This window comes from Palaemon carinicauda, chromosome 26 (assembly GCF_036898095.1).
Source record: "Palaemon carinicauda isolate YSFRI2023 chromosome 26, ASM3689809v2, whole genome shotgun sequence".
NCBI classification, from domain to species: domain Eukaryota; kingdom Metazoa; phylum Arthropoda; class Malacostraca; order Decapoda; family Palaemonidae; genus Palaemon; species Palaemon carinicauda.
In genome coordinates, this window is record NC_090750.1 from 835,872 (window position 1) to 851,492 (window position 15,621).

Below are 15,621 nucleotides of genomic sequence, written 5' to 3' on the forward strand. Positions count from 1 at the left end.
CAGAGGCCCCAACAAGGAAAATAGCCCAGTGAGGAAAGGAAACAAGGAAGTATAACATATTTGGTATTATTGTAGTGTATCACGGGGCAATGTAGCCTTTGATAAAAACACAAAGGTAAGTGATTCCGGGTCCACGTTCCTCGTTGCTCTCTCAACAACATGGTCTTGTAAAAAGACTCCAAAATTATCAGTAACCAGAAACAGATCAAAGTTATCTTACCTTATTCCGATTCACAACGCCCCGTTGACAGTTTCTTTCACAAATATCCCCAGTCACACAGAGTTGAGTTTATATATTACCCAATTTCACAATGGTGTTGCCTTCTCTAAATATATGGCTTATTTTAAGGCACAATATAAAAGGCGTGTCACTCTTTGCAAGAGGTCTCTATTTCAAGGTTCCTCGCTGCTCTCTCCAAAACATTGGGTTGTGGGCATACTACTAGATAAAGCATACTAGGTGAAAAGTGCTGCAATCTGCAGAAAATTCATCATTATTAGTTTACCTCCTACACAGACAGCTTCACAGATTGCATACTTTTACTTCTAACTTCTAGGACCTTTTCTAATATACCGGTAAACCTCTTTAGTAGAGGTTTCTAAATTTCCTTAACCCATTATCATTCATATTTCTGGGCTCGAACCTGTGCCGCCCAGTGAATAAGCTCCATTTAGCACTTATTCTCAGGTAATTTACTGCTAAATATACCAGAGAAAAAATGTAAAGGAGTGCTAGGTTAACTAGCTCGCTCACCTATTGGTGTCGGTATAAAATTGGGCGTATAATCCAGAGGTCCCGCACTATTTAGATTCATCCACGACAGAAACCCCAATAGAGGAGAGCCGTTCAACCTCACTCGGTACTACTAACACTGCATCCGCTCAGAACCCAACTCCTTTTAGCACGTCTTGTGTTGTAACCCGCTTTTTTGTTGTGCTCTCGTTTTTCCACTTATTTTCATTGGATTATGGCTTCTTTGTCGGTTTCCCAGGAGACACCGTCTAAGTTAAGTACCAAGCTTGGTTTTGCTGTGTTTTGAGCAACCTAGATCGTTTAATATTTGAATTATAGGAGTTTATTCTCTTCGTTCATATCGATCTTGCTTGATTCCACTTACAGTTGGTACTCCTGTTTTGAGAGCTTTTAGTTTCACTCGCGGTGTTACTATATGTATTATTTTTATTATTAAATTTTATTTGTTATTGTGGATATTCATTATTTAGCGTTTAGAACCCTCGTGGTTCACTTTTTGGGCCGATATCATTTACGTATCGTTATGGCGGCCGACCTTCGTTGCTAGGCGGCAATGTTATTTTTTAAGCCATCAGGTGTGTCTTTTGTGATTTAATTATTATGTTGCATGCCTTGCCCAAAAATTTTTATGTGTTTATTTTATATTATCAACGCTATTACTATTATAATGAATATTGTGCTATTACTCCGTTTGATCTGTCTGGTTGGGGATCGTCAGTTGGTAGCCCTGCTGCTCCGTATCACGTGATCCTCCCCCATGCTCCCCCTCTCGCTAGGTGGGCGGCTAGGCTTCTCTCCCCCCCTCCCCTAGGGGACCGTTGCCTTCCCTCCTTTTAGAGGGGGTAGTTCAGTGTTTATGGACTTTGTCCTCCGGGTGTCCCGGCGGGTTCGTCTCTGTCTAGTCTGGTTGGCCACCGGTCAACAGAGTTGGATCCCGGTGCACCCTATTTTATATTCACTTATCACACTGGTTTATGTTATATGAAACCCTCTGGGTTCGGTTGGCGGTTCTTATCTACAGTTCCGCCCCCCTATTAATTTATAACAGTTCCTATGATGATTATATGACAGATCACTATCCCGGAGTTCCTATACGAATTGGTTTTGGATACTTTTATTTCCCGGCCCGGGGCTTAGCCTCGCCCCGGGAAATCAGACACCATGTGTCTTAATTTCTTGTTGTTGCATCCTTTTTTATGCTCCCGGCTCGACCGGAATGGATGGCTATACTTTAGTCTTAAGTTAGACTTATGTTTAGGCCCGGGTCCTCCGGACCCGCCCCTACTTAAGAATATTACAGTTAAGCTCTAATCTTGTGTTAGGCTTATGTTAGGCCCGGGTCCTCCGGACCCGCCCCTACTTAAGAGAATTACAGTTTCTCATATACTATTCTTTTTATAGATGGTGCATTGTCAGACGACGGCCTGTGCAGCTGTTCTACATCAGCCCTGCGGCCATACCGTCTGTCGGTCTCACGCCCTCTGCGGAGTGCAGCTGGAGGATGTCGTGGTATGGCACCCGGATAACTGTGTGGTCTGTTTTGACCTCGTTACCACCCTTGGATCTGACTCGGTGAGTCCCGTTGGCTATGTTGCCTTCTTATTTATCTTACCTTTTTTGGCATACATACACTATTTAGTAAGATATCTATGGTCTTGAAGGACCACTGGGAGCCTTCCCTTTTTAATTCCCACTATTATTTCAGGCATCCCCGGAGCAAAAGTCTGCGGCTCGGGCCACGCTGAAAGTGTGGGTTGGTGGTTTTTCCCGGAACGTGAAGTCCAAGCGGCCGTACGTCCTCTCCGAGGACTACTGTTCCTTGATTTACCCCAACGCCAAGTCTTCAGCCGCTGTGGCTAGGCATGTTGCAGCTCCCATCATTGCCCACATTGATGCCACCATAGCGGGGTTCATTGATCCAGAGCAGGATCCGTCGGACGCCCCCGGAGATCTAGAAGACAATGTTGCCTCCATGAACCTTGACGTGTTATTGGATGATCCAGATACAGGTAGGGTGGTAAGTGAGGCAGGTGTTTCCGGCGCTGAGATTCCTATCCTCAGCCCCTCTCTTTCTTCTTCATCTGATCGCTCTTCCTTTCATGGTGTTTCTGGGGACCGTGATTCGTCCCAACGATCACACTCGGTTCCCCCAAGAATAAGTCTAGAACCTTACCTAAAGCTCGTAAGCCTCATAAGGCTTCTCATGGTTCTAAACAGAATACAAACCTGTCATCTAAGGCTTCTGGCTCCTCCTCTAAGTCTCGCGACCCGGGAGTTCATTCCGCCACACCTGCTGCTAGCCCGGGCCTTTCCGAATCAGCCATGCTTCGCATCGTGTCGGAGATGCAGGCTAAGTTGGTATCAGAGATGCAGTCTAAGATGGACACGATGTTCTCTAACATCGGTCAGAGACTTGGGGCATTAGAGCAAGGTGCTCCGGAGCGAGTCCAAAGCTCTCTCATCCCGGATGCCTCTAAGCTCCCGCCGTTTGCCAAAAATAACCCTTGGCGTATGGCTCTTCATTCCCCGTTCTCAGACGGAATGTTAACTTTGGAGGGTCTTGGCACTCGTCCCCTAGAGGACTTTGAACTCTTTCCTCCTGGTCTGGCATTTCCATTTCATGGTTATGCCAGGCTTACCGAGGAAGCTTTGGTTCGGTTAGACAAGGTCCCCAAGGAGACAGTCATCTTCCCAAAAGAGCAAGCCCAATCTGTGTGGGCCAGATTCCTGAATGACATCGGCTGTACCAACACCATGTTGACGCCTTATAAGAGCTCCTTCACAATGTTCTTAATGGACAAAAACACCGTGACTCCATGTGTCAATAAGGTAGCGGAGCTTGCCTTCCAATATGCTCTGGAGGAGAAGCCCTTGCCTCCCATCCGAGAGGTGGATCCAATCTCCCTCCTTCTTCCTTCAGGCATTGAGTGTTGGGACAACGTCCATACCACTTTTACCTCTGGCAAGCTAGCAGCAGACTGTGCTTCAGTAATGTTTAGTGAGCAGCTTCCCCGTCTCCCGGAATCCCTCATTAAACAGGAGTATGATTCCCGCCTACGCGTTGGCCGTACTCTGAACTTGGCCACTTCCACGGAGTCGATAGCCTTGACTTACGATACTGAGAGTATTTTTAAGTCTCTCAACAAGGCTACGTTGTAGTCATTATACTATGACCTGTATGACTTCGCTACTGCTAAACGCAGGTGTCGCAAACATGTCCTGGCAGAGGCGACTATTAGGCATGAACCTAATAAGCTTATCCGGTCCTCCTGTTGGGGTTCAAACCTCTTCCCTGAGGATCTTGTAGAGGAAGTCTTGGCGGAGGCCACTAGAGTCAACCAGAGCCTTAAAGCCCGTTGGGGTTTGACTCCTAAACGTAAATATGACCCTGCAAATTACCAAGCCCGGGGTAGGAAGAAGCTCCGTCCATATACCTCCACCCAGTTCAGGCAACAGCAGAGTGGTTCGTCCATTTTCCGGCTGCCTCTTCCCCCATCTCCTGTTGCCCCTGCACAGCCTTCCACCTCTCAGGCTCCTTCGGACGACTATGTCACCGTTCTGCTCCCTAAGAGCCAGCTTTCCGGTGCCTCCGCCACTTCTCCTGCCTTTAACCAGTCGTATGAGGCTCATAGCTCTTCCCAGAGTTATGGTAGAGGTAGAGGCTACCACCGTGGTTCTAACCAGAACAAAGGCAGGGGAAGAGCCTTTCGCAGAGGAAAGAACTTCCGAGGCGGACGTGGAGGCAACTCCTCAAACCAATACTGAGGTGCAGCAGGTAGGGGGGAGGCTCTATGCCTTCCGCAACAAATGGAGGTTCAGTCCCTGGGCTTTCAGTATCATCTCCAAGGGACTGGGGTGGAGTTGGATTCAAGGACCTCCTCCTCCGAACAAATTTCGTCAACATTCCACTCCGGACCTGGTCGAATTTGTCCAGGATCTTTTACAAAAGAACGCCATACAAGAAACGAAACACCTGAAGTTTCAAGGTCGGCTGTTCAGTGTCCCGAAGAAGGATTCAGACAAGAGAAGAGTGATTCTAGACCTATCCCTTCTCAACTTGTCCATTCAATGCGACAAGTTTCGAATGCTTACCGTCTCGCAGGTGCGGACCTTACTTTCCCGTGGGGCCGTCACCACCTCTATCGATCTTACAGACGCCTATTATCACGTCCCGATAGCGAGACACTTCCGTCCGTACCTAGGCTTTCGCTTAGGGGACAAAAGTTACTCCTTCAAGGTGATGCCTTTCGGGCTCAACATCGCCCCAAGGATCTTCACAAAGTTAGCAGAAGTCGCTGTTCAGGAACTCAGAAATCAAGGGATTCAAGTAGTAGCCTATCTGGACGACTGGCTCATTTGGTCAGACACCTCCCAAAATTGCCTAAAAGCCACTCACAAAGTCATCCATTATCTTCAATCTCTAGGCTTCCAGATCAACTTCAAGAAGTCCCGTCTTCTTCCAAAATCGAAGTTCCAATGGCTCGGCCTGCAATGGGATCTTATATCTCATACTCTGTGTCTTCCCAAACCCAAGAGGTTAGAGATTGCAAGGAACACCAAACCCTTTCTCAAAGACAAAGTAAGTTCCAGACGACTCCAAGAGAGGATTCTGGGGTCCCTTCAGTTTGCCTCAGTGACGGATCTTCTTCTGAAGGCAAAATTGAAAGATATCAATCGTGTCTGGCGTTCGAGGGCGAACCGGAAGCTCCGGGACAGGAAAGTCCGCCTTCCTCCCATTCTACGGGAAAGACTTCTTCCTTGGACAAGAGCAAACAGTCTGTCAAAGTCAGTTCCCCTTCGATTTCCGCCTCCGAAATTAATCATTCACACGGACGCATCCTTATCAGGTTGGGGCGGCTATTCTCAGCTCAAGAAAGTTCAAGGTCTTTGGTCTCCCTTGTTCCGCCAATTTCACATCAATGTGCTGGAGGCCATGGCAGTTCTTCTAACCCTGAAACGTCTCGCTCTTCCCAAGAAACAACACCTTCGTCTGGTCCTCGACAGCGAAGTGGTGGTCCGCTGCCTCAACAGAGGCGGGTCAAAGTCAGGGCCTCTGAACCATGTTCTAGTAGCCATATTCTCCCTAGCAGCCTTGAACCGTTGGCATCTTTCAGCTGTCCACCTGGCGGGAGTCCGGAATGTAGTGGCAGACGCCCTGTCCCGGACCTCCCCTCTAGAATCGGAATGGTCACTTGATCTAAAGTCATTTCGGTGGATTCTCTCTCAGGTTCCCGGTCTCCAAGTGGACCTCTTCGCCACGGAGTCCAACCACAAATTGAGAGTATATGTGGCTCCCAATCTAGACCCTCAGGCTTACGCCACAGACGCCATGGCACAGAATTGGGACACCTGGGAAAAGATTTATCTCTTTCCCCCGGTGAATCTTTTGCTGAAAGTTCTAGACAAGCTGAGATCCTTCAAGGGACAAGTAGCCTTGGTTGCACCCAACTGGCCCAAGAGCAACTGGTATCCTCTCCTGCGAGAGTTGAGACTATACCCTCACCCGATACCCAATCCGGTTCTGTCTCAGATAGTACAAACACGCGTTGTGTACGCTTTCTCAAACATTCAGAGCGCCCTAACTTTATGGACTTTATGAAGTTTGCGGCCATGCATGGTGCCAATATTGATCCCCAAAACACCTTGTTCCTAGAATCGGATAAACGGGATTCCACCATCGGCCAGTATGACTGCAGTTAAAAAGTTGGCAAAATTTTTGATAGACTCAGACGTGAACTGTATGAACTTGAACCTTACAGTCACTTTCTTTAGATCTTTATTAGAATCAGGTCTGGCAGCCAATACTATCACCACTATTAAATCTGCTCTGAAAAAGATCTTCCTAGTGGGTTTTAACATAGACTTAACCGACTCTTTGTTAGCTTCAATTCCGAAAGCTTGTGCCAGACTGAAACCAGTTACTCGTCCTACCCCGGTGACCTGGTTCCTTAATGATGTACTCAAATTGGCTTCTGATACCATTAACAGTTCTTGTGATTACATTCCCCTTCTCAGGAAAACACTTTTCCTGGTGAGCTTGGCTTCCGGGGCAAGAATTTATGAACTGGCAGCCTTGTCGAGAGACCCGGGTCATATTGAGTTCCTGCCTTCGGGAGAGGTCCTTCTTTCTCCTAACAAATTCTTTTTGGCTAAGAACGAAGACCCTCAGAACAGATGGTCCTCCTGGAAAATTGTTCCCCTCACGCAAGACCCGTCTCTGTGCCCTGTTACTACTCTTAGGTCTTATTTATCCCGGACCTCCTCTAACTCCTCGGGGCCTCTATTCGTTAGAGAACAAGGCGGTACCATTACTATTAAAGGGATCAGGCAACAAATTTTGTATTTTATTAAACAAGCTAACCCTGACTCTTTTCCTCTTGCACATGATATCGGAGCGGTTGCTACTTCGGTGAACTTTTTTCACCACATGAATTTTACGGACCTTTCCAGGTATACAGGGTGGAAATCACCGTCAGTGTTCAAGAAACACTACCTTAAACATTTGGAAGCCCTAAAATTTTCGACAGTAGCCGCAGGGAGCGTAGTTACTCCCAGGTAACTCACAGGTTAATGCCTTGTCTCTTTATCTCTCCCTCCTACCTGCCTCATTTATGCCCTATTGTATTCGTTGGTCTCGCACCTGAATACTGTTATTATATTTGTAAATTTTTAAACTCCTGAGTATCTGTATATATTATCACTCACGGCATTATTATACCTACCTTATTGGATTTATGTTCATATTTAAGATACCCTTATAATTGTTTTTTGGTACTCATCTCTGATTAAAGCATCCTGTATTTCCCTTACGCTTATTTTTTTTCCTTTATTTTGCAAGTTTGGTGACATTTCTCTTGTATAGATTCACTGGGCGGCACAGGTTCGAGCCCAGAAAAGGGATTTTGACGTAGGAAAAATCTATTTCTGGGCGAGGGACCTGTGCCGCCCAGTGAACCCTCCCAGCTCCTCTCCCTTGGAGTCCCCAAACTTTGGGTGCTAAGGAGTTGGGTTCTGAGCGGATGCAGTGTTAGTAGTACCGAGTGAGGTTGAACGGCTCTCCTCTATTGGGGTTTCTGTCGTGGATGAATCTAAATAGTGCGGGACCTCTGGATTATACGCCCAATTTTATACCGACACCAATAGGTGAGCGAGCTAGTTAACCTAGCACTCCTTTACATTTTTTCTCTGGTATATTTAGCAGTAAATTACCTAAGAATAAGTGCTAAATGGAGCTTATTCACTGGGCGGCACAGGTCCCTCGCCCAGAAATAGATTTTTCCTACGTCAAAATCCCTTTTCTATAATTCTCTTTTAATTCTAGCGTATTTAACCTTGTTTTCATAACTATTGCAGTCTCATCATTGTCAAGTTCTCCTATGTAATCTATACTACCATTACTATTCATATACCTCAATTTGGTCATCTCTGTTTTCTTTTCTTCTATTTCTTTTAATTTCGTTTGCCACTTTACTTTTCATTTCTTTTTTTGAGTTCTTGCTTGTTATATTTTCTTACTTCTATTTTAATATCATATTTATTCCATATTTCCATGATAATTTTTCCCCAATATTCCCGATATGGTTCTCTAATTTGATCTTCCATTACCTCCTTAACCTACTCAAATTTAACTCTCTCTCTCTCTCTCTCTCTCTCTCTCTCTCTCTCTCTCTCTCTCTCTCTCTCTCTCTCTCTCTCTCTCTCTCTCTCTCTCTCTCTCTCTCTCTCTCATTACATATCTTTTTGAAAGATTAAGAAATTATAAAACATACAAATAATGAAAAATTTCATTTATCTTAGAAATGAAATAATTCTAAATACAGATACTGTGAAAATGTTACAATATGATGAATAGTTTCAAATACTATCAGAGTTTGTATCCTTATTTTTCATGAATTGAATCTTCCAAATAAACTAATAATCCGGTTTTTAAATCAATAAAAATAATCCTTTAAGTAAACTTGTGTTCATTTACTTCATGGTTTAAATTAACCCAAGAACTAATAGCGAAGAAGGTAAGACAACATCAATCGTGATGGGGAGCCGTTATAAATATTTGCTATAAAGTTACTACTAACACATTTAGTCCTCCTCAGAGTTTTAACAAAACCTTGTATTTACCGTCGTTTTATGTCTAAACGGTAAGTTTCCTGTCTATTATAATGTCTAACGAATGAATTAAATCCAAATTATTATCTATAGAATATATAACCCAGAAATAAAAGTCTAGATTAGCTCTAGCCAGGGCTCCTTCTCATGTTTACATGTCACTCAAAGAATGTCATTTTGGAAAGGGACTTCATTTTCAATCACAGAATGATGTAAATGGCTTATTATTTTACGATATAAAGTATTGATATCGTTTCTAATAAAAAATGAATGAACTTGTTGGTGTATAGCAATATTTTTTTTTATTTATATTAGTTTATAGATTTGCCTGAATATTGTTATGGACCCCATTAGAATATGAAGGTTATTTGATCAGCGGGAAAAATTGAAGGTATTATTGTACTGTAATCCATAATAGTCTGAATTTCAATATAAGTAGTAAAAGAGTACGTAGTTTATGCGTTTGATTCGTAATAATTATGAAAGGAATTGTAAATTACAAAGATTATCCTAATATTATTATTATGGATCAGCGGCCAGGTCCTACCTCGTGCACAGAAAATGGGAATTTCTTCCCGTTTTCTAGCTGTTTATAAGACAAGGCTGCTGTCCCACAAAAAATGTCTGTTGTTCTGCTAAACCTCCACAAAAGAACACAGACTAACTTAAAACGACCCACCTCAAATAACCCTACCTAACGTGGGGTCTAATGTCTGCTTGCGACCCCACTTACATTGCCGAATTCTTAGTCCCTACCTAACAGGGAGCTAACCCCCCCCCCCCCTTGACCCCCCTTACACTGCCTTATTCATAATCGTCCGTCATCATACATGCATATTATTATTATTATTGTTACTATAAGTATTATGATTAAGCCTTATATTAACCTGCCCAGTTATGGAACCTTAATCCAATGTTAACAGTCCTATCCATGCATGAGATATGACTTTTTAATTTTAAAGAGAAAAGTACCTGTCTCGTCAACATGTTCCTGCACAAATGCAAAATTTTCATCCGTAAAATATCGATATTTCTTCTGTGGAGCTGGAATAGCAATTGATTCGTTAACGAGGTAGTTAACAAGAGGTAGTGTGAGCGTGGGCTAGTAGGCCTGCCCACTTATCTACCAAAGACTTCACTTTTTTTCTTCGGCCACAAATGGCGCGGACGTATTTTTGCTCCATTGGAAGTTATTGATTCTTTCAAATTGTATGTTTAGATTGAGGGCTACATCTGAAATATGAAGACAGTAAAAATTGCAATAAAACCCAGGGAAGGTTGGTAAATGTTGCAGATATATGTGTAAACTTGTCATCAATCATAATTATCCATGTGCGTTTCGCACGATTATTCACAATCATACTGAGTGCAGGTCATGACCTCCTCTGCATTGGTAAGCATTCTTGAAAAAAAGAGGAAGAAGAAACCTAAGCTGGACTATCCGATGTTAACTGTAGCAACACCCAGGTTGATGCTGGAGAACCTCTATAGCCCTTAATTCACTCATTCGAATTCGTGTTCGACTGTGACTTCTTAGTAAAGTCCCCAGGCTTTGTCCTTGCGGAATGGGCAGGGAAAGTCAGTAGACCTTGGCACTGCATTGATAGGTTGTGGGTATGAGTGGACCTCTCTCAGTGAAGGCTACATTTCATCTCATCCTGTAGGGTCTCCCGTTGCCGTTCTGATAGGTTGTGGGTATGAGTGGACCTCTCTCAGTGAAGGCTACATTTCATCTCATCCTGTAGGGTCTCCCGTTGCCGTTCAGACTGTTCACGACGAGTTTGACCTAAAAAAATTTTGGCCTTTTTTAAGTTTTTCAGGTTGGCCCACCATATCTGTATTAAAGGAGCTCGTAACTAAGGTTTCTCCCCCTGGTGTCCACGGTACCAGTGACCCCAGTGCATGTGAGGCATGTAAAATTACCCCCAGTTCGTGTCCATGTTCTACATACCCCTGTACCTTTAACTCCTTCCCCAAGGTCAATATTGGTGTCCCCAGTGCCTGTGACCACTGCCCCTCTCGTAGGAGCATCTTTTTCAGTGGTCACTCATACTTCATGCCCATCTTCCTCCTTTTCCTCTTCTCCCTCTGACATTTGTACTTCTCTCAAGAAGGAGAAGTCTAGGCAGATAGATTGCCAGAAGTCCCGTGGGACTTTGAGCGGTCTATCTGCCAAGACTTCTCCTTCAAGTGATCTTGCCTCTATTTCTGAAGAGGTAGACAATACCTGACCCCGTTGAGGTCAGTGGTATGTTATCTCCAGTAGCCAAACTGATGGGAGGGGCTTAGCTCCGTATGGGTCAGAGCATCCTGTAAATGAGGAGGCTGAATGCTTTCCCTCATCCATTCTACATGGAAGGAGAAATACTGGTCATGCTTCATTCTCCAGAGGTGAGATGTTACCTGTCAGTGACGGTCTATCATAGACAGGAGCTGGACCTACGTCCGATCCCAATGGAATCAAGGAACCTGGAGTCAAAACGAAAGACCTTCGCAAGACATGGGGCAGATGTCCAGATGTCTCTGAACATCTTCTACAGCTGTTTTACCAGGATAAAAGGACTATCTTCTGTGCCTGATGTCGTAGAAGGGATATTTCTCTCATTAGAGCAGTTTTTACACAGTTCGCGGTCTTCCTCGTCTTTCATCGCCAAAAGAAGCTTCTCTCTGCCGTGGCTGTCAAAGGCTACAGGTTGTACTTGAGTATGACCTCCCAATCAAAGGGTACAGACCACTACGTTCCTGAGAGTTGTCTAGGCTCGTTAGGAACTTAAAGCAAGCTGTTAGACCCAGGATTCTGGGGTCCCCAAAGTGGGATATAACCATGGCCCACAAAACTCCCATATTTTAAACATCTGACACCTGGTAGTTATATATATAGCCTAGTCCCTGACGTCACAGCAGAATTTCAAAACTCGCGGCAATCACCGATTGGGTAGCCAGGTGTACCACCTGTGCGCCCTCTACCCAGGTACCTGGAACCATTCCAACTATTCCTCAGATATTCCCTGCCGCCTCACCGATGACATGGTTGGAATTTCGCTCGTTGTGACCTGCGTTATTTGCAGTTATTTTGGTGATATACACTTTGGCTTTGGCTTTCGCTCGTTTGGATTTGTTTTTTTGGATATTTCATTGGCACTGATTAGTTATTGTTGTTTTAACCCTTGCTTGTTTTGATCTCTCTTTGAATTTTTTCATAATGTCTAACTCTTCTTCGAGTATTAGAAGGTGTGTGAGAGGTTGTAAGACCCGGCTTGCTAAAGCCTCGGTAGATCCCCACTCCATTTGTGTTAAATGCAGAGGTAAATGTTGCGAGTTGGATGATCGATGTGATGAATGTGCAATTTTGACTGAGAGCGAGTGGTTGGATTACGACCGCTACGTGCGTAAGCTTGAAAGGGATAGGATCAGGAAAAGTAAAAGTATGTCTCGTTCTTCTAGGGATTGTTCCCCTCCCCTGGTTAATGAGCCTATTGAGCCTTCCCCTGTAGTTGTAGTTCCAGATCCCACTACTGTTAAAACTACCGAACCAACACTTAAAGACATGATGGTGGGCATTCAAGCCCTTGGTTAAAGAGTGGAGTCTCTCGCAGCGGATAGGACTAAATTATGGTCAGAGTGAAAGAATTAAAAAGTGCAAGTGGCAGTGCTAAAATCAGTGCAGTGGAGGGTGCGGCTGCTCGGACCTGTCGTGCTCCTAGCCCTAGACCTCTTCCAAGCTCCCCAACCCCTGGGAGAAGGAATGTCGACAGGCGAAGGGAGGCGAGAGGTGTTACCTCCCGAGCAGTCGTCCCCTCGAGTGTACCTGTTGACGCTTCCCAGGACGCTAGCCCTCATCATGGGAAAGGCGAGGTAAAAGTGTTATCTTCATCGTCTGATGACGCAGCTCCCAGACGGGGCTGGCGTCTTACATCAAGACCTCTCAAGAGGAAAATTTCCGCTGTTGAGTAGCGTCATGTTATGACGCCTCAGGCACCAGGATGCAGCCATTGGAGCAGTCCGGAGCATTTTCCTTCCTGCTCCGAGGAAAATTCTCCTGGCCAAGTGGCCATCTACTTCGATAGGAGACAAACAGTTGTCGGAAGCTGTCATGACTTCTGTACATGCTCCTCCTCCTCCTTTGGATTGGTACTCGTCTCCTGAACGTTCTGCAGTTTCCTTGATCAACATGGCTGGAGAATTAGTTGAGGAAGCAGCTTCTCCTGTTTGTCCCCAGCAGCAAGTTGCTCCGAACTTAAGCGATCTTCAGGATATGTAGCAAAAATTCTCATCCCTCATGAAAGTCTGGCAGCCCACAGACAAGAAGAGAGTTGCTCGCCAGCACGCCGAGCGTCAAGATTCTTCATGCCATGACACCAAGCGTCAGAAAGCCAAGCATCAAGAGGGTCATGACGCCGAGCGTCAACATCACGCCAAGCGTCGGGAAGCTGAAGTCATGACGCCGAGCGTCAAGAAGTTGGACGTCGTGACGCCGAGCATAAAGAACGCGGACGTCATGAATCCGAGCGTCAAGTTTTTGGACACCGTAACGACAGGCGTCATGAGATTGGACGTCATGACTCCAGGAGTAATGATAAGAAGGAGTTGTCGTCGAGGAAACAGGACGTCTCTACTTTGATAGGAGATCTGTCAGAAGAAGGGAACGACGACTGTCACCTTTCCCCTAGTTATCCATTAGAGGAGGTTTCTGAAGAAGAGGACCCGAAGAACCTCCATTCGTCGGCGGACTTGAAAAGGCTCGTGAGAGTTTTTTCTGAAGTTTTCCCTGAGAACTTTGTTCCTGCTGCTCTTCGTTCCCCGCCTTCAGAATTTACGCTTGGGAAAGCTTCGAAGGAGTCCCATTTTATGAAGATGGTTTTGTCTCGCTCATCCAAGCGAGCCTTAAGAGTGATGGGGGACTGGATGCAGTCTAAGAAGGACCAGGGAAAAACAGTTTTCTCTTTTCCTCCGGCCAGATTAGCATCCAGATCGAGTATTTGGTACGAGACTGGAGAAGCTCTCGGCCTGGGAGTCCCTGCCTCTGCTCAAGGGGACTTCTCGAGTCTGGTGGACGCCCCTCGTCGGACGGCCATGAGGAGGACTAAAGTTTTAGGGTCAACTTCCGAGTTGGATCACCTTCTTAAAGGCATTTTCAGAGTCTTCGAAGTGTTTAATTTCCTCGACTGGACTCGAGGAGCCTTGGGGAAAAAGATGGCTATGTTGAAGGGTGTTGACACAGAAGGTCTCGTCCACATTATGTCTTGTATGGACAAGGCGTTGAGAGATGGGTCCAATGAATAAGCGGCACTTTTCTCGCCAGGTGTCCTTAAGAAAAGGGCCCAAATGTGCACTTTTCTGGCGAATGGGGTTACGCCTATGCAGATATCTGAACTGCTGTATGCACCTCTTTCCTCGCTCCTTTTCCCACAAGATCTGGTCAGAGAAGTCTCTTCCGCGTTAGCCCAAAAGGCCACACAGGATTTAGTGTCTGAGACAGCAAGGAAGGTTCTGCCTTCTTCCTTCTCGAGTCTTAAACCTAAGGAGGAAATACCATCCCATCAGTTTTCTCAGCCCTTTCGAGGGAAAACATTCAGCAGTGGTAGTACCAGACCCGAGGGAAGGAGAGCGAAGAGGAGGGGCTCAAGACCAGGTCAAAGCAGGGTCTGACTGCATTCGCCTTCAGACAGCGGTAGATTGATTGATTTAAAGTTTTCAGGCATCCTGAGACAGCAGTAGAAGCCAGACTAACCAACTTCTGGCTAGTATGGGAGAGGAGAGGAGCAGACCCTTGGTCTGTTCAGTTACTCAAGGAGGGATACCAAATCCCTTTCCTAGGAAAACCTCCTTTAGTAGTACAGTAACTCCAATAGATCTCTCGGCCAGATACAGAGAAGAATCAAAGGTACGGGTGATTCAACAGCAAATGTCGCTCTTATTAGAGAAGGAGGCAATAAAGAAGGTGCTAGATTTAGGGTCACCAGGATTTTACAATCGTTTGTTCCTGGTTCCCAAGAACTCGGGGGGATGGAGACCAGTCCTGGATGTGAGTGCGCTCAACGTCTTCGTACGGAAGACAAAATTTACTATGGAGACAACAAAATCAGTCCTAGCAGCAGTCAGAAAGAACGACTGGATGGTCTCGTTAGACCTTCAGGGTGCGTATTTCCACATCCCCATCCATCCGAACTTCAAGAAATACCTGAGGTTTGTGTACAAAGCGGAGGTATTTCAGTTTCGGGCTCTTTGTTTCGGACTAAGCACCGCGCCTCAAATCTTCACAAAGTTAATGTCCAATGTAGTGGAAATGCTGCATTCAAGAGTTATCAGAGCTTCTCTGTATCTGGATGACTGGCTCATCAGAGCTCATTCCTACGGTCACTGCCTGGAGGATCTGCAGATGACGTTGAATTTATCAGATGAACTGGGTCTTCTGATAAACAAGGAGAAGTCGCAACTGACCCCATCCCAAGAGATTCTGTACTTAGGGATGAAGATTCAGAGTCGAGCTTTTCGGGCTTTTCCGTCTGCCTCAAGGACAGAACAAGCCCTGGTGAAGGTTCAAAGCTTTCTAGGGAAACGAACGTGCTCTGCGAGGGAATGGATGAGCCTACTGGGGACCCTTTTCTCACTGGAGCAGTTTGTCTCCCTGGGAAGACTGAATCTTCGCCCTCTTCAGTTCCACCTCAATCTACATTGGAACAAGGGAATGGAGTTGGAGACAAAGGTTATCCCCATTTCAGAATCCACGAAGCAATGTCTTCAGTGGTGGAACGCCTCTG

At 45.4% G+C, this 15,621-nt stretch overlaps 1 protein-coding gene and 1 long non-coding RNA gene across 10 annotated transcripts in view; one reads left to right on the forward strand and one right to left on the reverse strand.

Moving 5' to 3' along the window:
- LOC137619466 (zinc finger protein 501-like) overlaps positions 1-15,621 on the reverse strand; it is a 572,135-nt gene that overhangs the window by 121,835 nt on the left and 434,679 nt on the right. For 6 of the 8 annotated variants that reach the window (XR_011039910.1, XR_011039907.1, XR_011039909.1 and 3 more), the window contains exon 1: positions 221-392. The exons of the other annotated variants lie outside the window; for them this stretch is intronic. The gene's annotated coding sequence lies outside the window, so the exon portion shown is untranslated. Of the gene's footprint in view, positions 1-220; positions 393-15,621 lie in introns of those variants that run through there. 8 annotated transcript variants of the gene reach the window in all.
- Positions 8,829-15,621, forward strand: part of LOC137619468 (uncharacterized) — a 132,546-nt gene continuing 125,753 nt past the window's right edge. For both annotated transcript variants that reach the window (XR_011039911.1, XR_011039912.1), the window contains exon 1: positions 8,829-8,892. This is a non-coding gene — a long non-coding RNA (uncharacterized lncRNA). The remainder of the gene's footprint in view (positions 8,893-15,621) is intronic.